At 35.1% G+C, this 27,901-nt stretch overlaps 1 pseudogene; it reads left to right on the top strand.

Annotated features, from left to right (window-relative positions):
* Positions 1–12,633: 12,633 nt before the first annotated feature.
* The window catches only part of LOC139717033 (uncharacterized), a 350,657-nt pseudogene continuing 335,389 nt past the window's right edge, over positions 12,634–27,901 (top strand).

The following is a 27,901-nucleotide window of genomic DNA, read 5'->3' as shown; positions in this document are numbered from 1 at the left end:
CAGTGGGGAACCTTCGCCCAGTCAAGCACTTTCATACATTTCGTTTTGATTTTCTCCCCATTTTTTTTTTTACATTTTAGAGAGAGCCAAAACATTGTAAGAGTCTGTGCGTGTGTGTGTGTGTGTGTGTAGGGGGGAGGGGGCGTAGCTAGGACTGAAAAGGGTTTTTCCCCTTTAAGAATTATGCAGGTTGTTGAGTATGAGTATACACTGTCAACCGGCTCCTGAGACCATGAACTTCTCCGATTAATTATTGATGTGTGCATGCGTGAGCCTGCATGTTTATAAAAAGGCTTTGTGTGCGCCCTCATTTTTGTGTAGAAAAAAAGAAGAAGTTGTAAGTGGTTTTTTTTTTTGTTTCTTCAATATTATCAGGGTGTTTTGGAGACGGCGAGTAGTAGCAGTGCAAGATGATGGCATTGCGTCTGTGATGTAAGTCCGACAAGGCAATACAACTTTCTTGTGAGTGATGGTATATTAAATGTTATGTGTATTATGGACACAATATAAACACAATGTTTTCCAATAGCTCAAAGCACTGTAGGTAGCTCCCTTCCGTGGAGGATAGCTCTGTTAATAATATTTCAGACCCTCTCTGAGGACCAGGAGCCTTCGAGTGGTGTCTTCTGCTGGACTAAGGGTAGTAAACAGGAAGATGATGAAGTGGAGTGTCCATAAATAGATCTCTAAAAAAAAAACGGAGAACAGAAAACACGAGGTAGATAAGCACATGGAAAGGCGTAAAATGGTTAAAAAGCGCAGACTCTCAGGACAGAGTCAAATTAACGTAGACAGGCAACAACATGAGCTCATTCAGGCGCAACATTCCTCAGGACACATTTAAAAACAATCATCAGGGCCCTATTTTATTCCATATTTGCAACCGTCAGTCTCAAATATAATCAGAAAAAAAACCCTGAAGCAATAAACAAGCGAGTTGCACTTTTCTCCATATGCATACTCGCCAAGAAAAAAAAAAAAAAAAAAAACCGCATGCATTCTTGAGCATGAATCTGTCAAAATTCCTTTTATGTGTGGAAAATAATGAACGTGTAGTTTTTAATCTCTACTTTATAACTTGCCGACATAAAAACTAGCATGGAAACTGTTCATATTTCCGTGTATGCATTCTAATCTATCCTTAAACAATCCTGATAATAATTGTCAAGATAAGGAACAGGAGCGGCTAACAAATTACATTCTAATTCTGTGAAATTCTTGGTAGTTGGAGAAAGCCAAAAAGTGGACGATTAGAGAATAGATGATAATATAGCTGTAGCCGATGTCCCCTCTTTCAACTTAAAAAAAAAAAAAAATTATTTTCTTTTAACAGAAGCAAAATTGGTTTAGCCTTCGTTGGCCAGGGCTAGATCTGAACTGAAAAAAAAAACCCCAGTATATGAAGCTTAACATTTATGAACATTACGCACATACAACACACACACACACACACACACACACACACACACACACACACACACACACACACACACACACACACACACACACACACACACACACAAAAGATCTTTTTAGTAGCTCAAGTGAGGAGCGACTGATTAGCAAGAATAGTTCGTTATATCACGAGACTTGCCAAACACAGCAGAAAAAGATTTGAGTGTTCTAAGGAGAGCGCCATCTGTTGATGGCTTTTTATCCTTCGCTCGCTGATCGTCACGTTGACAACTGCGGTCGCACATCCTTGGCCAGTGCTGGAAGGAAGTTGCTTTGGATGTCGTTTTTGTTGTCGTTTTTTATCTTTGGCCTTCCATGTTTTTTTTTCTTTTTGTTTATGTCCTTCTTAGAATGACACTGCTTTTATTGGTGTTTTTTTTTTTGTTAACTGCTACTTTGCTTTGTTCTTATTATCAAATTTTGATGCAATTATCTGTCATTCCCTAGAAATGGAGGGGGAAAAAAAGCGGAAGAATGAACGTGTTGTTTGGAATGATATCATTTGAATGAGCATGAGCGCTCATTTCTACAGCATGTAATTATTTGACTTTTAACACACTCATCAGCGGAACAATGACTAGCATAATTAACATGCGTCTGAAATAATAGCTATGCCTTCGCACGTGCAGACACAAGGACGCAGCATGGGCATAGAGTGTGTGTGAATGTGCGAGCATGAGTGTTGATGTCGATGTGTGTTGTGCTTTTGATCGCTTTTGCCGTTCTCCGTTTGCTGCGTCATACTATCATGAATATTCATCGAAATGTTTTGATAATCCTAAAAAATCAATCAGGCTACAAAATAAGTAAGTCTTTCACCTCATCATTTTGTGAACTATGTCCCTCGTTCGTTACTCCTTGTTTGTTTGTTTTTAGCGCTTCATGGTATTTTCGTTTCCTGTTGACTACAATGGAGGAGAATAATGCATTTAAATGTACTCCCCTCGTAAATTAGAACGAATACATAAACGCTCTCTTCAGTCAGATCTTACTTACTTCACGACATAAATAAATGTAATAATGTAAATGAAATTAACGGTGTTGTAAAGTTGGTTGGAATGAAAGTGACGAAATCTAAGCAACATTGTAATACGCTGTACTTTTTCCCCTCCTTGAACTTGTCTCAACAAAAAATGTGCTGTTGGAAATAAATTTTCATTTGAATTGAATTGAACGTGGCAGAGAAAGAGAGAAAAAAGAGAGAGAAAAGGTTTTTGATGAAATTGAAAAAAAAAATATTATTCTGAAATAATGACGAGTTAAATTTATGTAGTCGTCACTAAAGTAACATGGCATTCAGTGGGAATGGGTCTTTGGTCCCTATGACCATGATATCAAACTTGCTACTTTTTGTTGACATGATTAGGATTAAAAAAATTATATTACAATGACTTTGAATCAAGTTTCGTCTGTAAAGAAATTTTATAACATAACCTTGTTTAAAGCAGCATGCTGAATGTATTGCTATCCATTTAAATTCATCTAGCTGATTGATTAAAATGCATTTGAAGTTGAAACTGATTTGGGAAATTACCCTACACTAACAAGCGTTTCCAGTTTTGTCTAATAACGAAGTGGGAAAATCTGTTACGATACATTATTCTTGAATCTAACATAGCAGCATATATCTATTTTCATATTTCACAAGTATTGCTTTCTAGTACCATCATCCTGATTATTTTGTCAGATTGACATGTGAATAAAATTAAACTTATAGACTTGCTACTTTGTCAGCTCCACAGATAGAATGAGAGTTGCTTCGTGTCATTTTAGACTGTGTTGTGAGAAAAGGCATTTTATTGATGTTTACGATCTTTGCATTTTCATGTGATGTTCTATGAAAACTGATGATAATAATATCTAATTTTTTAATTCGTTATCCTTGATGAATCTTGAAGAACATCTCTCAATAAAATGCAAATCATACCAATTTACCGGTAGAACAAAAGAAAATTATAATGTAAGCGACATCACACAGTCTGCCTTCGTCGACAGCCATGTACTCATACTTCAAATTGAGATGATCATCGAATGCAGCAGTGTATATCAGCCATTTACCGATTCACCGATGCTGTCAACTTCACTATCTTAAAAGAGCAGGCATTGAATGATCAAACATCAATTCTCACAGAAAATTATTAATGTGTCAGTAAAAACAAAGCAACAACAGCAAAAAAACAAACTTACAAATCATGGAGAAATCGAGAAAATTAGCTGTATATTTCTTTGTCTACTGTTAGCGGTATATAACAATTATCAGCAACCTCTTATAATGCAAATATGCAGACATCAAGTAACTAGTATCCATCCGTAGCACAGCACCCTTCTTTCTGAATCTCATCAAAAGTATTGAAATTTTTACAAATGAACAAATAAAATAAGTTAATGATAGCGAAACAGCTACTGATATGCAATGTCTCCATTTTCAAGGTGAATTTCATAAACATATCAATAACAAACAGACTGGAAAGTTTCATTAGATACGGACGTGGATGGAGACCAGCATTTAAAAATAAACTAGCATATAAGTAGATAGTTATTAAAACGGTAAAAGACAAAAGCAAGGTTTGTTTGTTGTTGCTTTGTTTTTGCAAAACTTGTATTGACTTAACGTCGACTTCGATAAACACATTAAAATCAAAACAGATTGGTGAGCCTTAATGAATTCGGACGAAAAAAAAAGGAATGTTTGGGACATGGAGTTTAACATGGTTTCGCTGATGTGTAATACTTGCCGCCTACACATCACGCAGACTAGATGATAATGATGCCATATAATGAGTCAAAAAAAAAAAAAAGGATCAGACGCCTGGTAATTTTGCTATCATTGAATGCTATCAAATGTTTATTTTGTGATGTCAAAAATGTAAATGTCATATGATTTATGAAAAAGCACAATGTTTTTGATCTGATCAATAAAATCTAGAAATACAAAAAAATAATGATTCCATCGTTTCGCAAGTCTTATTGCTGCACACAACTTTCCACTAAATTTCGGGGGGGGGGGGAGGGTAATTACTAAAAAGGATCAGCTTTTCTATTTATTGTAGTGCTGTATAATAACCGTGGTTATAGTTACTAATTCCTTAACTTCACGATCATGTATAATTATTATTTTGTCTTTGTTGCTAACATGTCGAAATGTCTTGAGTTGCTTACATCAAAATCTCATCTGATTTACGTATCTGGTTGTGGTCATCCCTGTGTAATGAGAATATTACATGAATCCGAAACAACAACAACCACAACAACAACACAACAACAACAACAACAACAACAACGGTGACGACGACAACAACAACAACAGTAACTCAGATTTATTTTTATAGGTTCGATTGAAGGACGCGTCTGGCATTTTGTCTGATCAATATCATTATATGAATATCTAAAAAAAAACAATCATAGAACTGTTTTGTTATGCTCAATTTTGAAGACACTTAACGTGTTATTAAATGAATCCGTAAGAATATAGAAGTTTCTTGATTTCTTCGATTCTAAGGACACTTCTGTCAATTTGCTTGTTTGTTCAATATATATACCTAAAAGTCTAGATATCATAGAATTTTCTTGTTCTGTCGATTGTAATGACACTCCTGCCTCTTATGTTTGCTTTTATTAATGCTACCGTATGAATCATTGGTATAGAAATTTCTTGTTATGTTCAATTGTAAGGAAACTTCTACCGTTTTGTTTGAATGATAGATATTATTATGTGACACTTTAAAAAGTAGACCTTTCTTGTTATGTTAGATTGCAAGGACACTTCAGCCATTTTGTTTGAATAGCATTATTTTATGAATATCTCAAAAAACCCACAGAGTTTCCTTGTTATGTTCGATTGTTAGGACACTTCCGCCATTTTGTTTGTTTGATCTTGTCATACTCATTAGAATTGAATTGAGCATCGAGTGGCACTGCACCTTTTCTAAAAACTTTTGAGACTAGTAGATGTCTTCGAAATAACAGAATAAGACAAACTCTTAACTTTGAATAGTCAGAGCTCGTTATTCGGCAGGCTCTTCGAGAAACAACAACAACAGCAAAAAAATAAAACAAGGTTCGCAATATCCCGCAGGTTTGTGAATATGTATATAATAAAAAAAGTAAATTACTCTGAATATTCGTTTTTCCGAAAATTTAAAAGAGAGATAGAGAAAAAAAGTCTCATCATTATTGTAAAGGTTTTTTTTTTTTCGTTTTCGGATTCATGAACCCTGTTGTCGACGATGATGACAATAAAGATTGTTATTATTATCCTTATCAGAATCAGCATCATTATTATCATTATCGCTATCAGTATCAAGGTTACAATTTTTTATTCCATATGTCAATTGAATTATTGAAAAGCAGCAGCAGCAACAACAACGACAACAAAAGACTGGTTATTCCGAAGGTTAGTTAATTCGAAAGTGATATGAGGTTCGTTATTCCACAGGTTCGTTAATCCAAAAATGCGAATGATAGGGTTTGTAAATTTGAAAATAAACTTTAAAAAAGTACATTTTTTAATTTTTAAAAAAAATTGGGAACAGAAAAAAGGTTCATAATGTCAAAGGTTCGTTAGTAAAACGCAACTTCTTTACATTTTCTGAATAACTAACCTTTTTCTATTTTTTTGATTAATGATCTTCCTAATAACGAACCCTTGGAATAACGCATTAAGTATTCAGAATAAGGAACCCTACTTTACTTTCTGATTAACGAACATGTAGGACCTATAGGTAAAGGGATTTTGTGTGTTTCGGAATGACGAAACTTTGGAATAAGTGAACATATTTCTATTTTGCATTAACGAATTTCGGAATAACGAATCTTCGAAATAACGAACATCAGCCGACATCAATATCCGTTATCATCATCCCAACACCTGTAGCATGCTGCGATCACACATACGGCACGGAGTAGGCCTTGGCACGTTTTCAATATTTCCATGTATGAAGGAATCATTGTGTGAGGTTTGCGTCTGTGTCAACAAAAAGCTGATACAGTCCTCGAGCAAGACTATCCCAGGCGGAATGTACATTATTGATATCATTATGATTAAACATGTTGATCTATAGACCTAGGGGATTTCGAAAATGACATGCTTGAAATATCATCGCAGCGCTTTTTCTTTTTTAAAAAGTATGAATTAAAAAAAATGTTTTTCCTTTGATCGCACATCTAGAATGTGAAGTTGCTGCCGTTAAAAGGTTTCAAAAATATGATTTTTGCTTTCAAAATAATTATGTGTTCTGATGTGCATCAGTATTTTTTTTTCATTTGTAGTGGTCGGCAGGTTTTTTTTTAATTATTCTGTTAAACATTGAAAAAAAAAAGTTTTTTTTAAATTGCATTAAACATAAAAAAAAATAGAAAAGAAAGTTTGTTCTTTTTGTGACTTTTTTTTATTTCTATCAAATTTCAATCTTAATACTCACAATGGGGGTTTATCTGCGATAAGCATCTCTGAGACCCGGGAGACAGAACATAATATCTATGTATTAGTATATATAGGTCATATTCTCTACTTGGAAAACTAAATTTTCTTGATCGACATATAATCGTTTTCTATTATAGACATTGACAATGCTAGAAGCATTAGATAGCGAGGAATGCGATACTAACTTGTGAAATAAACTGCATAGGAGAATATAAAAGTATGAAATTTGAAATCATTCTGAGAAATAATGATAATTGATAGAGGCCTAATAATTGAAAAAATCAAGAAAAAAAGTGCATGTTTGATATTTTTTGTCCGCTATATAAACTTTAAACTATAAGTGAAGTCCTAGAAAACGCATTTCTGTGATTTGATGCTGCCCTTACTTGATTTCTACAATTAGTGTTTTATAAGTTAGAATAAGAATTTATCTTTAAGATGAATCCTTTTCGGTCATGTACCATTCTTTTTCTCTTTTCAGGGGCAGAATTACCAAAAGCCAATAATTCCCTGAATTTGAACTGACTTTTCAATTTCAAAAACACATTTTCGAAGATTACAGTTAATGTCTCTGTCGAATATTTATTTATTTTTGACATTGTGCAAACCTAATAAATTAACCAGCTAAGTGTATTTTGTTTTTGTTTTTCCAATACAAAACATGCAATAAAACTCAAAGCTGCTAATCTAATGACGTCAAGATGATAATGTCTGCAGCAAAATTCCAGCAGGACTTGACAGATTACATCACAGTATTCTCAGAATAATAGGCAACTGGCAGAACAATCAGATTGACCAATGAAATTAACAGCAAAAGTATAATACACAATAAAAACAATTATCTCCTTGACAAGACCAATTAATGTCATCCACCTATAACGGATTTACCTTCGCCAATTAAGGGGGAATCATTTGTCAGATCAATTAGCAATTGTGAAATCCGCAATGCAAAAAGAAGGTTTTTTTTTTTTTTTTCTAAACATGAAAAATTATATTTCTTCAAATTGAAAGTTTGAGATGTACATGGTCTCCTGTCCGAATGTCTTAAGGTTAATGGCTATTCTGGCTATGCCCTCTACCGGGAATAAAAGTGAGAAAGAAGAGTGCAATAAGCAGTCCAAAAGTACATATTACATCACCCAGTCAGCTTCTTTAACAATAAGTTCATCGCTTTCATTGCTACCAAGATGACAATATGGCAAAAACAAGCGTATAATGATTAAAGGGGAAATCGAGACCTAATACTTTAGTCTGATAAGAAAGAGTAAAATATTACGAGTTCAGCGGCAAAAATTTGATTGAATTTTTTCAAGAAACAGTTCTTGAACGGTCAATATGAATATGCAAATGGCAAATTGAGCATGTCATACCCTCACAACTTACCATATAGTTTGTACATAAAATTTTGAAATTTCCAGTCTTTCATTCAAACGTAAATATGCCCGAGGCTCAAATCCTGATGTATCTAACTGATCACTATTCTAAAGTTATTCAACTGGAAATAATATCATGTTTTAGACTTCGATGACAGAAACATTGAATTTTCGTAATTCTTTCTACTCGATCAATGGAAAACTGTAAGGTTATGACTTGGTCATCTCACTCATTCAATATTCATATCCACTGTACAAGAACTGTTTTTGCAGAAAAATAAGCAAAATTTCAAAATTTCATAACTTCCTTATTTTTCATCCGATTTCAGTCAAATTTTTACCATTGAATTTGTAAGATTTTATTCTTTTTTTTTAAAGCAGACTAACTTGTTTTTGGACTAGATTTCCCTTTTAAAAAGAAAGGACATTATATTTCGGAAAAGGGTCATCAGTTTACGAAAGATATTAAGCGTATGCATGTAATCTTTATCGCACAAAGAAAATTGTCGTTTGACAAACGTTTAAGCAACGGCGGAAACTAAACTTATTTGAAAACCATAATTCAAAATAATAATGGCTATCATATACTTTTCAAATACAAAGAAAAACAAACAGATAAGCCAAATAAAAGTCAACTTCGCGTATACGGAACATCGACAAACTGCTTCTGTATAAGCAAGGTCTGATATAATTGTTTCCTTTGTGTTGCGCAAGCGACAATTTACTGTTACTTAAAGGACACGCAGTTATCCCTTCGAGAGGAGTTACGTTTAGCGGATACAATGTCTGAACACAAGACAACAAATCAGATAAGAAAATCGTGAGCAAAAGCGAGCAGCTGAAGAAACAGACATCATTATGCGAAATCGATGAATAGTCAGAGGGTGCCTAGAGGGAAGCTATACAATTTCTAGAGTAAACGTAACTCCAGTGGTTTAACCCAAATTCAAATTTCTTAGATTTTGTTGAAAATATATACAGTGCATATAATATATATGTATATGTATATATATATATATATATATATATATATATATATATAAATACCTATGTGTGTGTGTGTGTGTGTGCGTAATGATTATCATTATTATTATTATTATCATTATTATTATTGCCGTTATTGTTATTATTAACCGCAAGTCATGAAGACAATGTTGCTTCTGGGGAAACTTCAGCTATATGCAAGAAGAGAGCCGAAAAGCAAAAAATCAGTGACATATACGTATATCACACGTGGTGCCTTATATAATTCATTATCATTATAGTATTTCAACTTTTTCAGGAACAAGAATTCCCGGAGAGTTGGGAAAATAATCTCAGAGTTTGTGTCTTAACTTGTCTGCATTTACTCCAATTTCACAAACTATGTGGTGATTTCTTTTTTGTACACCTTAGATGGGCAAATCAGGCAAAATGCTTCCATGACGTGCTATGTATAATGGATATCGTCACTGTCAAGTAAAAAAAAATAAATAAAATGAAAGAAAAGGAAAAAATGCATTAATAATATGAACCAAATTAACCAATATTAATGAATATTACGGACGGATAGACATACATTATACAAACACAAACACAAGAAGATAGACAAGAATCTACACAAGGATACACACGAGATCACTCAACTGCGCACGCGCCTAACGTTCCGGAGGACAGAACAATCGCCATCTACATTAATTCCGCTTTGAAAGCTCTTTACACCGGATAATAATGACTCAAATTGTAAGATTATTGCTGATTATACCTTGTTACACTTTCTCCCAGAAACTCTGCCCTCAGAAATGCATCATAGAAATTATAATGTAGGTTTATTTTGGTTTTAAAAAGTGACCGCTGCAGGAAATGATTAAATCTAGAACGATCTGAGTGCCTATAAATTTTGCTGTTGTTTTTATTGAATTATATTTGCTAAATTCAGGTCAATAAAGGATAGACGGCGAAGATATGTGTATGATTCGCATGAGAAACTCATGATGTCATTATAAGCGTTTATCATTACATCTTTCATCTCATTTCTTTCCAAATTCTATCAAGAAGCAAAGAACAAAATAGAGATCATAACATTGTATGGGATATATATTATATATTATATATATATATATATATATATATATATATACAAATATAAATATATATATATATATATATATATATATATATATATGCATGTGAGCTGTATACTGTTTTAGCATGATCATAGAATTTCCATAATTTCAATTTTAGAAATTCCTTAATTTTTCGATACCAGCGAATCTTTCTCTGTTCTTTTTATTAGATATTACTTTAGTTACAAACATTGAATTACACACTTTTAGATAGACATTCACACAAGCAGACTCTGTCATTCAAAGACTTATGAATTTTAACACAGGGATAAGCCTCGACAGTATCAAGCTACAGGAAGTGTGACCAACGAATAGCAAACATAGCAATGGTAAAGAAAGAAAGTTTGAGGCTTTCTGTCAAATATTCATGTAAAAATGCTTTCATGTGAACAAAAGAAAAACCAAGACAAAAAGAACAACAAAAAGTAAAAAAAGAGGAAGATATTCCGACCAACTTGATGTGATTATGTGTAAATCTGTCATCGTCGCTAAGAAACTTTTTAGCACTTTTTTCTTATGAAAATGCATTAGTGTAAACAAATTAAAGCGAGACACATCACATAAGAAAAAAAAATAATGAAGACATAAATCTCATCAACTTCAAGTAATATGTATCTTTTTATTGTCTCAAAGAAAAAGAAAGATCGAAATTGGTCTTTGATGGCAGATTCTTCCAGAATTTCTATAAACATGAAGGACACAGTTCAGACATTTAGATCAAGCGGCGAAGTAGCATATAGGCTAAGGTATGTAGGCATGCAGCCAGGCATGCAGCCGAGTACAAAAATTCCTACGGGTAATGAAATGAAATACTTTTATGCACTGTAAACATTCACATCACACAAAAGGATGAACAAATATTTAAAAAGCAAATAAGTCCGTGAAGTAATGGCTATCTACATTCACTCATATCACCATGTATCAAATCATGATAAACACATCACAATTTTCATTTTGTACAACCGAAAATTTTCACAAGTTTAATTAAAAGTTATATTTAAAGGGACAGCACAAAGCTTTCGAAGAAATGGCATTCTCATTTTTCACACCCTTTGGACCAATCCATTGATAATGTGTATGATATATATATATATATATATATATATGTACATATATATATATATATATATATATATATGTACATATATATATATATATATATATGTATATATATATATACATAATGTATGTATATAATATACACTTAATGTTGGTTTTGCTTATACGCTTTTGTTTGTTTATTTACAGCAGTGTTTTTGTTGCTGTTTTTTCACAGAGTGAAATATCTATGAGGGTCCGGATATATCATACTCAGTAAACTGAGTATTATCCTGGTTACATTTGTTCATATACCGGTGCATTCTTTCTATTAATCGAATACAACAATCTATCAAAACGTTTGATTGTTCTTGATTGCTATATACTCTTATTGCTTCTTCATCCAGTAACATTATAAAGAGTTAAATCAGCAAAGGTTGGCGCGTTGCATAGATTTGGAAACCACAGTGTTTAGCAGTGTCTTTAAACGTTCCAAGTTCACACAGAATTGATAAAAAACTTTTTAGCGTTGCTCAGGGTTATAGTTTGCATTTTACAACACATTTCCCACAATGTCAACGCTCCCGTTAGTACCAAATTAATTATCATTGTGTTATGTGTTATCCAAGCAGTTGTATTGGTCATTCGAAGCCCGTGTACTGTACGATATTACTCCAGCACTTAAAACGCGTCCAGTGCTCACACCCTTTCAGGCCTAGACTTTTCCCTGTTTTGGACATGATGACAAAAGTGGACCTTACGCGGTCCCCCATCGCTCTCGATCCCTCTTATTCGGTGCGGTCAGTGTCCCGAAATGAACCCCATGAGGACACAACATTCAAAACTACCGGATTACGGCAATCGATGTCAAATTACGTGACGTCACTGAAAGCTAGACCTGTCTACTAGGAAAATAGGGGGGTCAAAGTGCCATCAAACTAATGTGTGATTACTTTACTCAAGTCTGTAGAGAAAAAAACTGTTCGGAATTTAATAGATATTATGGCATAAACGTTTCAGTATAAGAAATTAAGAAAATAAGTTTAGTGCGAAACAGAAATAAAAATCGTAACGCAGTAGCAAACCTAAGAAGAAGTCGAGTCGTTCAAGGAGCGAACACATTCACTAAGCACAGCGAACGTTCGCTAGTGTAGTATCGGGATCACCCGTGCATGAATCGAGCCTGGACGTGAAATAACAGCAAAAAGTTCCTGCGTACGGTTTGTGTAGGGTTTGGGAATCGTACGAACGGGAACGGAAGCTGTGTGCTGTGCATAGCTTTGTATTGGTCGGTCTCGTATGTTTTTGTCGTAATTTATGAGTTAATTTGGGTATCACAGACTCTATTACATCATTATTCTGAAGTAAGCATTCGGACAGCAAGGACAATTTTGAGGAATTTTGTCGTCGGCACGTTCTACAAGACCTACGTAAATTGTTTTCGGAGACACTGTCGATCACAGGTCGGTAACTACCCGTGTGCGTACGGAGGTCACGGCCAGGTTTCACGATACATGGTTCGGAGAGAATCTAGCGCAGAGTAGCCTACATTTCCACGGATAAACGGTGTACATAGCTGTGCACAAACTGACAGTACCACCTAGATACATTACCTTTTTTCTCGACCAAGCCTGCTATGGCTACGTCGCAGAATTTACGGGAAGATTCATACTCATCTAGTGGCATTGGTTCAATAGCACAGGGTAGCGTGCAACCCATTCATTCCCAGCAGAGTGCTATGAATTTTGCGGGAATAAACAGCACTACACGAAGCCCTGGTGAAGCCAAACCGTCCGGACTAACCGCAGCAGGAATGAAACCCAACAAGCAGCGGTACAAAGGTATGAGTAAAGATAGATTCACAAGAGCGGGTCAACTGTTTCATGACTGCAGTCTATGTGTTTAGTACACAAGTGTTTGTTTTTCCTTACGTAGTACCGGTATATCTGATGCAGTTTGTCAATTCTAAACCTGAGATTCAAGAATCATTTTGAATCAGTTATGAAAAATTACACTTGTATATATTTCTATTTGTGGTTTGTGTACAGATTATAGAACTCGACTAGAGTGTAGAGGTCTATGTAATAGGCCTATGTTTAGATTCTTGGGGTCAGAAAAGTCTGAAATCAATTTCCAGTTTGTTGTAACTTGAACTGTTGTATATGAATGATGTGAAACATACTTGACTGTAATATATTTTACTGTGTCTACTAGACTAGGCATGTTATTTAACCAGACAAGAGCCTTCTTTCAGGTGTCGCTTTCTCTCTCATACAGTGTGAAATCATAAATGTTGAAATAAGGTCTGCAAAAAGTACATTCACTTGATGTACAAATGCAAACCACATTGTGCAATATTATGATTTTGTGGTGTTCAAAAACAAGCAAACTTGGTAACATTATGCCCTGATGATATCCTACAAAAAGTTAAATGCCCTATGTCTATCAGTTAAATCCTATGTGTCAGTTGGCAACTATAAACCCGTTTAGAATGGGCTGATAGTGATATTGCTGCAACACAATTTCCCTTGACACCTTCCTGAATATACTCAGGACTTGTCTTCAATGGGTTAATACCACTACTTTTTTCAAGGAAAACAGGGAAAGTAGTGTCTAGATGATCTGACGTCTCTTCTCATTCATCATGTCGTAGAAGATAATGCCGTTCATGTAAATGTTATCTAAATTTAGTTTTCAAACATGAAACAATTATAAAAAGGCATACAATGCATATTGCATTGTCAAATATCCTTCCACTGACTATGACCTTAGAACTCTGAAAGCAAAACAAACCAGCGTTTTGGTCGGATATTTTTCTGACAAACTGTTACAAGCTACTGAAATCCTTTCATCTGATTGGTTAAGAGCATTTTTGTCCGACAACTTTGTCGGACAAAATGTTTCATGAAATGCCCCCCAGAACTGCCGTTATCCAATCAGTGAAATACTGTACCCAGTCAAGATCACTAAGTGTAGGATGAAATGATGCTAGTTCCAAGATTAATCCATAGACAACAATGACTGAATGTTAGTACTTGATACATTCAATATATTCTTAGTAGAATTCAGTTTGTACAAGTTGAGAATTCAATGCATAAGACACAACACAATTTAAAATTGTAACTCTGTAGGTGATTGAATGATGTGGATGATCTCAAATGACATACAAAGTGTAACAGAACACTTCAGATGATGAGATATTTTATGAACAAATATGTATCTGGACATGAATTTTGATGAAATGAAATCACAATTTTCTTTAGTATATTTGGGAATTTCAGGTGTTTTATTTGTCACAAATATCTAAGTATCAAATTCAGATTTTGTGAAATTGGGAACACAGGGCTTTCTTGTTAGGATCAGTATGGAATATAGGTGAAAGGTAGAAGTTGATAGTTTAATTTTTATGTTGTGTAGAAAATATGAAATATGCAACAAATTATGTCACATATGGTTAGAGCAAAGACCGTAACTGACAGAGCAAGTGATGAAGGTGAGTGATAGTAGATTGTAGAAGGTCATAGATCAACAGTCAAGGTCAAGTTTTAAGATTACATTGTCTCAGAGCAGAATGCATGTGGAACATTCAACAACCTGTAGACATTCTAAAAACAAAATGTGACAGAGTATCATACAGTGTAGGTTAATCACTGTGATCAAATACAGTGCTGGTTGTGGAACATTATCTTGATGTTCAGAACTCTGCAGTCAAAATGAAACATATGAATGACTCCGTAATCAGAGGTTATTAAAGAAATGAAATGAAATTATTGAATTAGCCACCTTTCTGTTTAAGAACTGTAAAGAACTTTACACAAATATAAAAACTGCTCCAGCCAAAATTTAAGGAATTTGACATTGCAAGGAAATGGTAAAATTTAAGCAAAATAATATAATTCCAAGAAAGATACCATTTGTATACCAGAATATGATATCCAATTGGGCCCAAGAGTAACTGACCTGGTGATGAAACTATATTAAGTTGGCTCTTGCAGTAGAGAGGTCTCCTCATTTGCATTTTGCACACACAACAGATGAAAAAAAAAACATGTTTTTTCTTGATTCCAAATGATATACTTGACTTCCTTTATAATAGATGACTGTGTAACCTTTATATCCCCAGGCACTTAGCTTAACTTGCTGAAGATTTTCATCAGCACTCAGTAATCCATCTAGACTTTGACCTAGTTGTGAAGTTAACAAGCCCACTCAGGTGTAGCAGTGTGCCTCTGAGTCCAACAGGTAGGCCATGGTGACACAATACGGATTAGGGGGATTAGGTAATTCATTAGCCATTCATTGGAATTGGCTTCAAGACATCTGTGCCAATCAGTGAAGAAAGTACTCCAGCATGATATACAAAATGTGTACATGCCAGTCAGCGAACAAAGTGCACAAAGGGGTACAAAGACCCTCAGTATACACCTGAGTTGACTAATGAAGATAATTTATGTGATGTCTCATGTTACCAAGTAGGCCTACAGTGTGTGTGAGACGTCACATTCATGTGACCTAAACAGTTCTGAGGATGAGAAGTTACAAAACATAGTGATATTAAAATGACTACTGGTATGGCTTCTGAGTAATGTATGTTTTATTTTTCTTGTTATGTTTCCTTATAATTATTCAAATGGCTTTCACTGACTGAGGGATGTATTTTCTAGGGCATGACTTTAATCAATCAATCCTAGGGGAACGTGGTTCAGAAATCATGTGGATCATCCTTGGTTAATCACTATATTGGCACCTCTGAATTTCACTACATACATGTGAAAAATATTGGTTAAATTGATATTTGCATAAATTCAAAAGATATGAAAAACTTTTTGAGGTTTGGATAAAAGATGTTAAAATCTTTAAAAACATGTTGCTAATTTAAGGATCATTTTTTACTGTAGCCATTTTAAGGCTTTTTGATGATTCAGCAACTACTATAAACAGTGGTGTATGAGCAAAACAGAAATGAAAAAGAAGGGAAGTTTTTATTCTACTATTGATATGAAAGAGGAATATTTACAATCAAGACATTATGTTCCTATATCTAGCACTTCACTTCAGAAATGGGATTTCTAGTGCTTGATGGGTTAGATAAAACATTAAACAAATACCAGTCAATTCAAGGGAAAGTTTATTTGTAACTCTTCTAGTACTAACTTTCAATCCTTTCTTGTGGTTCTTGAAGCACAAATACAACCACTTGCAAAATTGTCTTTCCAAGTCCCATTTTGAGAAACACATTATATACTTGTACTAATATATTATAAGGTATATCCTGAGTATTCAATTGGTTTGCAGAAGTTAAACTATTCAGACTGCAAGTGGACTTGCATTGGGAATTTGGCGAAACTCGATTTGAAAACAACTCCGGGCAAAGATTGAATTGTCAATAAAAGTGAAATGAAAATGAAAGAATCACATTTGGATGAAGTGTAAATCAAACTTGCTTTAATATAGCCACATTAAAATCAGTTGATTAACCATGGCACATATTTCTGAAACATGTTTATATGAGTTCTCCTTTCTAAGTCTGAAATCTCCTCTTGTATGTTGGCATGTATTTATAATCACAAATAAAAATTGTGACAAGAGGGAACATGGTGGATCCATATGAATTACTCTTGCATTGCAGGAGTTATGTGGTTACATCCCACATTACTATAATTACATTTGGGATGTGAATTTGGATTGGTTTGCTATGTATTATTCATGTGACGTACAACACTTGTATCAAATACATTATGTGTGCACATAATGATTGTTATTTTTCACGAAGATACTGTCAGTAATATACAAAATGATTGATGGTAAACAGAAGAATCCAATGTATTTTTGTAGTCTGTGGAAAAACATTGGTTTAATTTGTGTTTTGCTTATAAATAAAACATAGTAAAATAGACTTGCCATTCTCATTGAAATTAGTAGCTGATTTTGTTTGTCTCTCAAAATAGAATTCTTGGGGGTGTTTCATCAATGTTTGTCAGCGCCGACAATTTCAGCGAAATCCTTAGTTTTGATTGGCTGAGATGCTCTGGTCACTGACTGTTACTATGGTGATTCAAGTTGTCAGTGCTGACAAACGTTGATGAAACACCCCCCAGATTTATTGTGTAATGTTTATTGACTTACACAAGATAGATACTAGTATTTGATACTGAAAGTGTGCATTGTAGACATTAGGTATTGTAGCTCGTACAGCTTAGCATATATGCACACAGGCAATGCATTACACTCTCAAAAATGACTCTAATGGTTATGTGTTGTGATTAAAGCCTTTTATCCTACAGCTCTTGAATTGATTCATGCCCTATTTCATCAGTGATCCAAACAAATTAAAGAATGGTAATATATGGTCTGTCATTAGGAATGTTGACATTATTCATTGTTTGTATTGTTGATGTATATAAAGAGCAAAAACAACTAAATTATTTTCCTTGTTGTTTGTATGCTGTGGGCATGGCTGTTTGTAACTCATACTAGATATCTACACTGTTTTGTGAAATGTTTTTCACCATATAAGCTGTAAGTATCGTGATGCCGGAAGTTGCAAGATTCAATTTACCCTTGAATGTGTCATCAATGCATTAGCACAGAATTTGGGTTATCTGTGTTACTTTCAATCCAGTTCAAAAAAAGTGTGATTATGAGATCAGTTGCCATGGAAAGTTGCAAGTTTCATATCTCATTAACCCACTTTTGTGACTCAGTTACACTTGAATATTCATATACATATTTTTGATGTGTCAGTATACCTAGAGTGCTGAAGGCATAATGTTTTAGAGTGTGGGTATTTGTCCATCAGCCTGTTCTTTTTATGCAATTACTGAAATTTTTTTATTTTTTTTTTTTTTTTTGGTCATGCCAATTTTGTGAAAGATAAAAATCTACTTGCTTTTGATATATTCTGACATGTGGTATCCAGCTCTAACTTTACATGTAAATGTTTCCATATTCATGCAATGTAATTTGTTAACAAGAGATGTGGATGATGTATATTTTAGTCTTGGGTATAGTACTCTTTCTAGGGCAGGAAAGGAGAAAAAAAGCGATTAGATTACACAGACTGACATGCACAGATGCACAATATGATGCATTTCCATTGAAATCTAATCGAGTATCGACTATATTCACCAAGTTGAAGGCTTCCACATCACTTACAAAGTGAAAAGAGAAGAAGTAATGCAATGTTTGCACAAAAGCCCTGATGACCTACATCATAAAACAGCAATTTTTAGCATTTCATGGCTATAAAGCTGTTGGCTTCAAGCTTCAGCAAATATTCCAAACTGAAGAGCACTTTTCTGTTCAGCATGATAACCCAAGTTGAACCATTAACACCCACAAGTCTTCAAAAGAGATGGTGAGACACATAGACAGAGGGAGAGAGAGGAGGGAGGGAGAGAAAAGATACATGAATAGAAAATGACAAAAGTAGAAATACAGAGAGGAAGTGATATATCACTTGGTACAGTGCATTTCTTCCATTTCTGAGCACTACAATGTGTATGCAGTGCAGTGGTTGTTCTTTTTCATAGATTCTTTGTCATCCATGCCAACACATAATAAATACAATAATAGGAGAGAAAGAGGGAGAGAGAGGGAGAGAGAGAGAGGTAGAGGTGACTGAAAACGTATGAAATACAATTCAAGATGAACCTTATAACATTTGTACATCAATGGATATTGCTGAAATCAAATTATTTCTGCCATTTTAAGTCTGAAGGTATAAAAAAACTGCATTCTTTTAATGTGGAGAGCAATTTTCCATTTCAGTTTTTTTCTTTTGTTGGTTGTACAGTCCAGATTGAATTAGTCTGATATGTTTTGTGGACAAAGATTATAAAACCAGAAATGTGTCTCTCTAGATACTGTTTATATTTTATGCATAAGTGATTTTATTTCTCGCCCCCTTTAAGAATGAAAATGAAATCAGACCTATTACATTATGTAGAAAGTTTCAAGCAGCGACATGTTTATTTCTACTCTAATGTAATATGGTCCAGCAACATCATCCTCTTGCAGACTTAATTTGGGGAATCACATTTGGTGCAAGTCAAATACCAGAATATTGTATTCAGTTCTTCCATAGATATTCTGTTGAAATACTTTCACATCTGCCAATTAAAGGTGCATAGTCCTGGTAGTGTAGAGGGCGCTGTTGATGATACTGCCGATCACCGTTTATGTTAGCATTAATGCGAAGATTACCGAAGTTGAGCTGTCATCAAGAGTAAAGTGCGTACAATTGTAGGTGTTGCTAAGTAACGTTGCCTTCGTTGTCTTCTCTGCGCATCACGCAGTCTGTAGTAATGCCAGGGTGCATGCATATAATGATGTGCTTGTTATTATGACATCACAAAAGAAGTTTGCTTAAGCTGTCTTCTCCCTCAGCTGAATCATGAACCGAACTGTGATCTGACCACTGACTACAGTGAATCCGACTTCTTCGGACTCAGGAAAGTGGGCCATAGCGTAAGCGCCAAAGAGGAGTCGATAGCATAGGTCTCTACAGGAAACTTGCGCTGTGCGCCCACGTACGCATTTGACTAAAACACCGGGACCATGCACCTTTAAACTTTCAATATGTTCCTCTATCTCAATATTCCTTCTATCTTTCTCTTAGTCTTTCAATTCCTTTCATCTCTCACTTCAATCCTTATAACCTTGCTGTTCTAACATGCAGACTAATCATGCTTTGACTATCATGGAGGAAAAACTATAAATGGTGGAGTGTAATAATGCAGAAAACCATTTGTACATGATGCTCTCATACATGCGACCTAGGGATTGGTTGGTGTAGGTCACCTCATTCTGTGGTATTTGCATCTCATGGGCAGGAGAGACACAGATGAAATTGGTGTATTGATTGCACTGACTACTTCTTTCAAGGGTGCCCCACAGTAGACGTATATTACACTCTTATATTCCTTGTATTGATCACGCTGCATTTATTACCCAGTGAGGCACAGCGACAATATCATTGGGTAAACATACCCACAAACTCTTGTTTATCCAATCTTGCATACAAAACTTAATTGCTCCTCTGCACGATTGCATGCAGCATTAATGTGGAACAGATAGTGGATATAAGCACATTTGTTATATTTATACTGTCTTGAAGGCAGTGTGCAAGTTCTGCCCAGAATGTCACGTTCCAAAAAATAAACATTCAAGGGGCCAAAGGAATCAATATAAACATACAATATTATGTATATGCACATGTGCATGTATAAATGTGTTTATGCTCATATCATATTTGTGTGTGTGGGTGTGTGTGTGTGTGTGTGTTTGTGTGTTTGTTTGTGTTTTTTTTTTTTGTGTGTGCATGTATAAACATGCTAACCTGATTGCTCTGAAATACTTTCTTGGCTGTTTTGTCATGTTGTAAGTAATTATAGACAATTTTCATTTGTGTAATATGTAGAGTTTGGACAAATGCTCTTGAAAACAAGAGTGCAACGTGTTGAATCAGTCAGATATTCTTCGCTTGTAGTTGTATAGAAAACCAGGCACATGTAGGGGGTACTGCACATCATTGTGTGAATACCATGCTAAAAAGCTCTTTCCTGAGAGGCATTCAAGTTGCACACGCATCAACAAAAGAAAGGGATTTGTCGGCCCATATTGTGAACATATGGCCAAGAAACAATCAGTAGTTGGGTGATTTAATTGTCAGCAGTAAATCTGGCATGAAAACTTAACATATTTATATAAAAAAGATGACATCTAGACATATCGAATAATAGTCTTCTGGGATAATTTTCTATAATAGGGTTTGTCAGTCACATATTAGTGTTACTTAGAGATGGATGCAGTAGGTATTGCAAATTTTTGTTATGTTAGGTTATGGATGGATATACGAGCATGCACTAATATTAACAACAGATAAGAAATACTGGTTTGAAAAAAAGAAGAGATGCTAGAAATGAGTGAACCCCATATGTACATAAGAGTTGCATCATTCAAATTAGAGCACGATGAAATCAATATTGTACGTTGTTGATGTGGACAATATTTGAGGGCAGTTATTCATGGAAAAGAGAACAATGTCAGTATGCCCAGAAATTCCTACAGACATGTTTCTCTGTAAATATCATACAATCATGTTAACACAAATGATATATAGTGTGAAAATTTATTAGGAAAGTTAAAGACACTCAGTCGTGGCGAGTGGTTTGTGCGGCACGGAGACGAACGCAACACGCTGCCTCCCCCATTCTGTATCAAATGTAGTGACCCCCGAATGAGAATAGCGCTGGCTCAATGGGTCAGCGAAAATACGGTAGGCTACAAGAGAGCTCCCTGTGCTCATCTCCTAACCCAAAATGGCTGTCCCAGCGAGCCCCGAGAGCTTCCGAATGGACGCACACTCTCAGTGCGCATGCGCATGAAGAGAGGCCAAAAGAGCCACGCGTCTTCTGGCCTCTCTCCTCCAATCACCGCAACTCGCGGTGACAATATTTGTGTATGATGCGTACACACACACGTACACACACACACACACACACACACACACGCCGCAGCGTCTTCTGGTCTCTCTCCTCCAATCACCGCAGCTCGCGGTGACAATGTTTGTGTATGATGCGTACACACACACGCACACACATACACTAAAATTTGTCTCAGTGATAGCATTACACAAACTTCGGTCGTTCGGAGTTTACGTACCATTAGGGATGGCGATCGGCTGCCTTTAAGTAGTATACTTTTGGTAGTATTAGATGACTGTGGTGAAGTTCAACAGTTTAATAATCATTGTGTGAAGCTGCAAAAACTTGAGAAGACCAGTATTCAACACTATGTGCTGAAGAATTACTATTTTTCTGTACTTGATATTGATTAAAATATGAAAGGCAAAATAATCCAACTCTGAATTAAAATGATTGAATTGAATCCATAATGAAATATCAGTTACTGTATATGCCATATACACTGTATTTCATGAGTCTAAATTTTCGCGAATCGGGAATTCCCGACTATTTCGGGAGTGGTTAAATTGGCGATCGTGGAGTCCTGTACTAAACGGAAAAATGTACATGCGTACGTCACATTCACATCGGGATTAGAGTTGATATTTTTGCGTGTTTTTAATTTCGCGAATAGCACCCGACTCGCGAAATTCGCAAAAATAAAAACCTCGCAAAATATTCGGCGTATACGGTATTACAAAGTCTACCCCAAAGCTGCTTGTTCAAGTTCTGCATTTGTTGTAGTGACAGTAGTGACAGTATGAGAGCAAAAACAGGGGAAAAAAAAATATTCACTGACATTTTTCCCCTTTGTATGGCTTTGAATTAATATAATGTACTTTAATTCATTTTTTTTTCTGCAGATTTGAAAAATTAACTTCTAACAGAGTTGTATACGTTAGTATGAATTGCAAGAATGTATGAAATGAACATCCTTTGCTGTGGCACTGGTACTGTGGTAGTCAATCTGATGCAGCATAATTTCATCCTTACAAGTTCACCTTCATAGACATGTGGGTTGAGTGAATGCAGCAATATTAGTAGAACACATCAGTGAGAGTTTGAGGAAAATCAGACAAATCGTTCAAAAGTTATGAATATTTGAAGTTTCTGCTCAGTCAAGACTGGATGAAAAGACTACTATTGCTTGTGATGTCACATGTGTACAAGGATATAAAGAAAGAATAAAGAAAATTCAACATATTTTCACTTTTCTCGCATAACAAATGAACACTTGACTTCTCTCTTTCAGAAGGCAGGGGGAATAATATTACCCTTAATGTATGTCAGTAACAAGTCGAAGAAATGTGCACTTTGTTCAAAAAGTGAAGTTTTGTGAAATTCTCTTTATATCTTCTTTATATCGTTGTACGCATATGACATCATACACTGTAGTAGTCTTCTCATCCAGCAGTGACTACGCAGATACTTTAAAAATTCATAACTTTTGAGCGGATTGTCCGATTTTCCCCAAACTTTCACTGATGTGTTCTACTAGTATTGCTGCATTCACTCAATCCATATGTACACGTATATGAAGGTGGACTTGTCCTTTAACCCTATAAAGCCCAAGCTATTTTGACCCCTTCCAGGCCCAAGGGGGGGGGGGGGGGGAGGCACATTGTGCCCCCCCTATTTAACTTCTTTATTATATGATACATGACCGTCATATTTGGTACATGGGTAGAGCAACTCATACTCTACATGAACCGACATTTGAAATTTCTCAAGGTCATCCACTGAGGGTGCTATTTACCAAAATATAAAGAAATACATAGTAAATATATGCTGAAATCATGTTTTTTTTTCTTTTTATTTCTTTATCCCCAGTATATATATTTCTATTTTATATCAATCATTGTCATATTTACCATAAAGGAAAAACAAGTTAACCTTCACTATTTGTAATGGTTGAAATTTCTCAAGGTCAACATGTGGAGGCGCTATTTACTACAATATGAAGAAATATATGAAACCTATGATGTATTGCTTGGAATGGGTACATTATATTGGTATCACATTTCATATTTCCAAAATGTTGAAATTTTGAGTTTGCAGATTGATAATATGATAAACAAAAGATATTGCAGGCAAAGCTTGTGTGAAAATAACCCAAAATAAAAGGGTAGTCTTTGAAAAATGCTGTATTTTCGATTATTTCTATTATATCTATTGTTTGATGCCTACATGTATGTCATATAAAAATAAAGGAAATAATAAGGAGAGCATTTCAGGGTAATTCACAACCATTATTACTTCACATTTTGGTCCTTCAGCAAATTACAGCCAAGAAAACCCCCATTTCATCCATTATTATACTGTTAACTGAAATTGGAACAGAAAATCATGCAAAATTTGACGAACATGGTTGTCAGTTTATGGTTGCCATGGCAACCAGCAATATCGGACATAGCTAAATTATATATCAAAATGTTTGCAATAAGATTCTAGGAAAAGTCACCAAATTTGGTTGAAATCGAGTAAAGGGTGTGGGAGTGGCAAACGAAAATATAGGGTTAATATTTATGCAGTCATGTACACCAGAACTTTGAAATCCATACCATCATGCATTGTATCTCATTCTGTTTTCTTTTCTCTAGCAATCTATTTTTTGAGAATGTGCACATGTGTACTTTTATTCATGGTCATCTTTTTTTAGTATGCATAGTATCCTGCTTTGAAGTGCAGCTGGTTTCTATGCTTGCACAGTGAAAGAAGCATGTTAGTAATTAGAATCAGTGCATAGTGGCCTTGGTCTCAGCTGAAAGTACAGTGTGGAGGATCTCTAGTGTCAATTGTGAGGCTCTGAATTAGATACAGTGTACATCAATGTGAAAGCTTTATTGAAATAATGTGCACATTTTAATGTCACAAGGACTTTTCTGACAAACAGAAAGCTGGTATAAGTTTTGGTTGGGCTTTTACCATGTGCCAAAAGTGGATCACAGTCAATGTACTTCTTGTAGCTCGGTTGCAAAGATTTCAGTTGCCCATGTGCTGTAAAGCAGTTCAGCGGATAACTTGTCACAATGTTGATAGGAGCTTCAGAATAACATCCATAGATTGCAATACACTGTAAAACAAGCACAGTGCATGACTACCAAAGTTGGCTGCATGTTTAATACACAATTCTCAGTGATCCTGAAAACTTGAATCTTACTGAGCCTTAGTCCATCAAAAGAAGTAAAGATAGTGGAATTACACCAATACACCTGTCTATAATTGAGAACTTTATAACAACAAATGGAGAAGATTTCTCTTCTACTGCACCACACCTAAGTGGACACAAAGGAAGCAAGGTAAATCACAAAGTCCACACACATTCAGGTCATTGTACCACATGTTTGTATGGCAAAGTTCAAGGAATTCAACCTTTTCTGACAGACTCATTTGCCCTCTTATCATGTGGCTTACAATGTGGTTGACTCCTAGTGAACTCATAAGATAGCATATTTGACTTTTAGGATGTCATGTAAGGAACAATTTACCTGGGATGTTGTTAAAAACAAGTGCCACATTTTCTTTGATATGGATCATAGATACTTAAGCACTTACAGGTATATGACATACATTTACATTGTATGTTTTGTCCATGTAATGCTCTTTTCAATCATAATTATTTTTTTTTTGCGTAATGATAATGACTTCAAAAGAGAGTAAAAGTGATACTATGCCATATTTCTGCCATTATAATTCAATTTAGAATCACAGGCAGAGAACAAATGGGGTGGGGGAGAACCCCAAAATATGCCCATTCATACACACAAGTGATTGTTTTTTTTTTATCATGATGCAAGACTCAATTTCAATTACCCCAGTTTAAACATACATGCAGCCCCCCCAAAAACAAACAAACAAACAAACAAACAAACAAAAAACAAAAAACATAACAATAGCAAAAAAAAAAACAAAACACCACACCACCACCACCACCACCAACAACAACAACAACAACCCTACCACCACTGCCACCCACCACCATCTACAACAACAATAGGAACTAGAGATTGTAATTTGTCATTACTGACAAATTAAGGCGATCCGATTTTTTTTTAATCAATGATTCGAGTCCTGATCACAATAGGCATGACTATACAGGTTTCATCTGTGTTTAGAGACATTGGCCGTGTGATGTTTGGATTCTCATTTAGAAAAGGGAGTCAGACCTGCCATCTTTGGTACCGAATTCCGTATACACTAACAGAAATACAGAATGAAGTATATTTTACCTTTGACCTCACTTTGCACACCCAAGATGGCGTCTGAGCAAAAAGTGATTAATCTATAAAATGATTCTTGTAACATGGTCTTTGCGTGTGCAAAATATGGGAAAGATAGAACATGTATTCACCAAGATACAGGATGAAACATTTATGACCTTTGACCCTACTTTACATACCCAAGATGGTGTCCGATCAAGTAGTTGTTATTTTATGAAATAATGTACGTGACATGAACTAAACATGTGCAAAATATTAGGGTGATAGGGTATGTTTTTCTTGAGTTATTGCAAAGAAAGTTGTAGAAAGAAAGAAATATCTCAATACATCGAAGATAAACTTTAATTTCAACCACGTTTTTCATGTGATCCCGACACCGTATGAAAATTAAAAGGCATGCATATGATAGCGCAAAGTCTCAGCTACAACATATTAAAATCTGGGAGAAATTCACCTAAGCATAAGTGAGTTAGTGCTCGATAAAGATAATCATGTCAATTTTCACATCTAGAAAAATTCCCTCCCATAGAGATAACACGTCATAACGAAGATAAAGAAAGAAATACATTTGACCTTTGACCCCACTTTGCACAGACAAGATGGCATCTGAGCAAAAAGTAGTTATTTTGTGAAATGATCCTTGTAACATGTTCTTTACGTGTGCAAAATATGGGAAAGATAAGACATTTATTTACCAAGATACAGGATAAAACATTTATGACCTTTGACCCTAATTTACATACCCAAGATGGTGTCCGATCAAGTAGTTGTTATTTTATGAAATAATGTACGTGACATGAACTAAATATGCGCAAAATATTGGGCTGATAAGGCTTGTTTTTCTTGAGATATTGCAAAGAAAGCTGCAAAAAGAAACGAATATGAAAATACATCGAAGATAAGCTTTAATTTCAGCCAAGTTTTTGGACGTGATCCCGACTCCGTATGAAAAAACGAAGGGCACATTTCCGATAGCCCAAAATCTCAGCTACAACATATTAAAATCTGGGAGAAATTCACCGAAGCATAAGTGAGGTAGTACTCGATAAACATAGTCATGTCAATTTTCATTTCCAGAAAAACTGCACTCCCATAGAGATAACACGTAAACTGGTCAAATTTGACAAGATTACTTTAAATCCATTTTTCCGAGGTGATGCCGTCATCCAATCAAAATTATGTTATTACATGAGTGAAAGAGAATTTAATAAGCTACAACATACTGAAATCTGGATGAAAATTGGGAAAGGATAAGTTAGATACGCTCGAGTGAACTTGAAATTTGATGACGTTATTTTGAAAATTTACTTTTTTTATTTTATTTAGAAATCTGATATCTTTTAGTCATTTCTCCAGCATCGCAAACCCATGAAATGACATGTACAAGTCATTAGCTTTCAGAATATGTAAAAAAAGTGGGGGGTCACCGTCCATCCTGACGAGTAAAATCGGATTTAAAATTGGCGGTATTTTGGCATTGTTGCACTGTATATCGCCATTGACGCGCGCGCGGAATTCCAACTTTGACGGGCCCGTATGACGTCATAGTGAGTCAGATCGATTTGAAACTTGGTAGAAATATTCCTTGACACTTTAGACATCCGATCTGTGTGAAAAAACGGGAAATTTCTATTGCATATGAACTGTGCGTGCGTATATGCGCGCGCGCGTACGCGTCCGTCCGATTTTTTCAATTTTTCAAAAAATGCTCCAAATGGTCTGAAACGTGTGCAAAAAAATTTTGAGCTCGATTTGAGCATACAAATATTTCAACGCGCGCGTACGCGCACGTTTTAAAGTATAGATGAATTTTGAGAATATG

This window comes from Diadema antillarum, unplaced genomic scaffold (assembly GCF_040938485.1).
Source record: "Diadema antillarum isolate AM-2024a unplaced genomic scaffold, OU_Dant_1.0 scf00000071, whole genome shotgun sequence".
Classification (NCBI taxonomy): Eukaryota; Metazoa; Echinodermata; class Echinoidea; order Diadematoida; family Diadematidae; genus Diadema; species Diadema antillarum.
The sequence above is the reverse complement of the archived record's forward strand: the minus strand, read 5'-3'. Positions and strand labels throughout refer to the sequence as shown.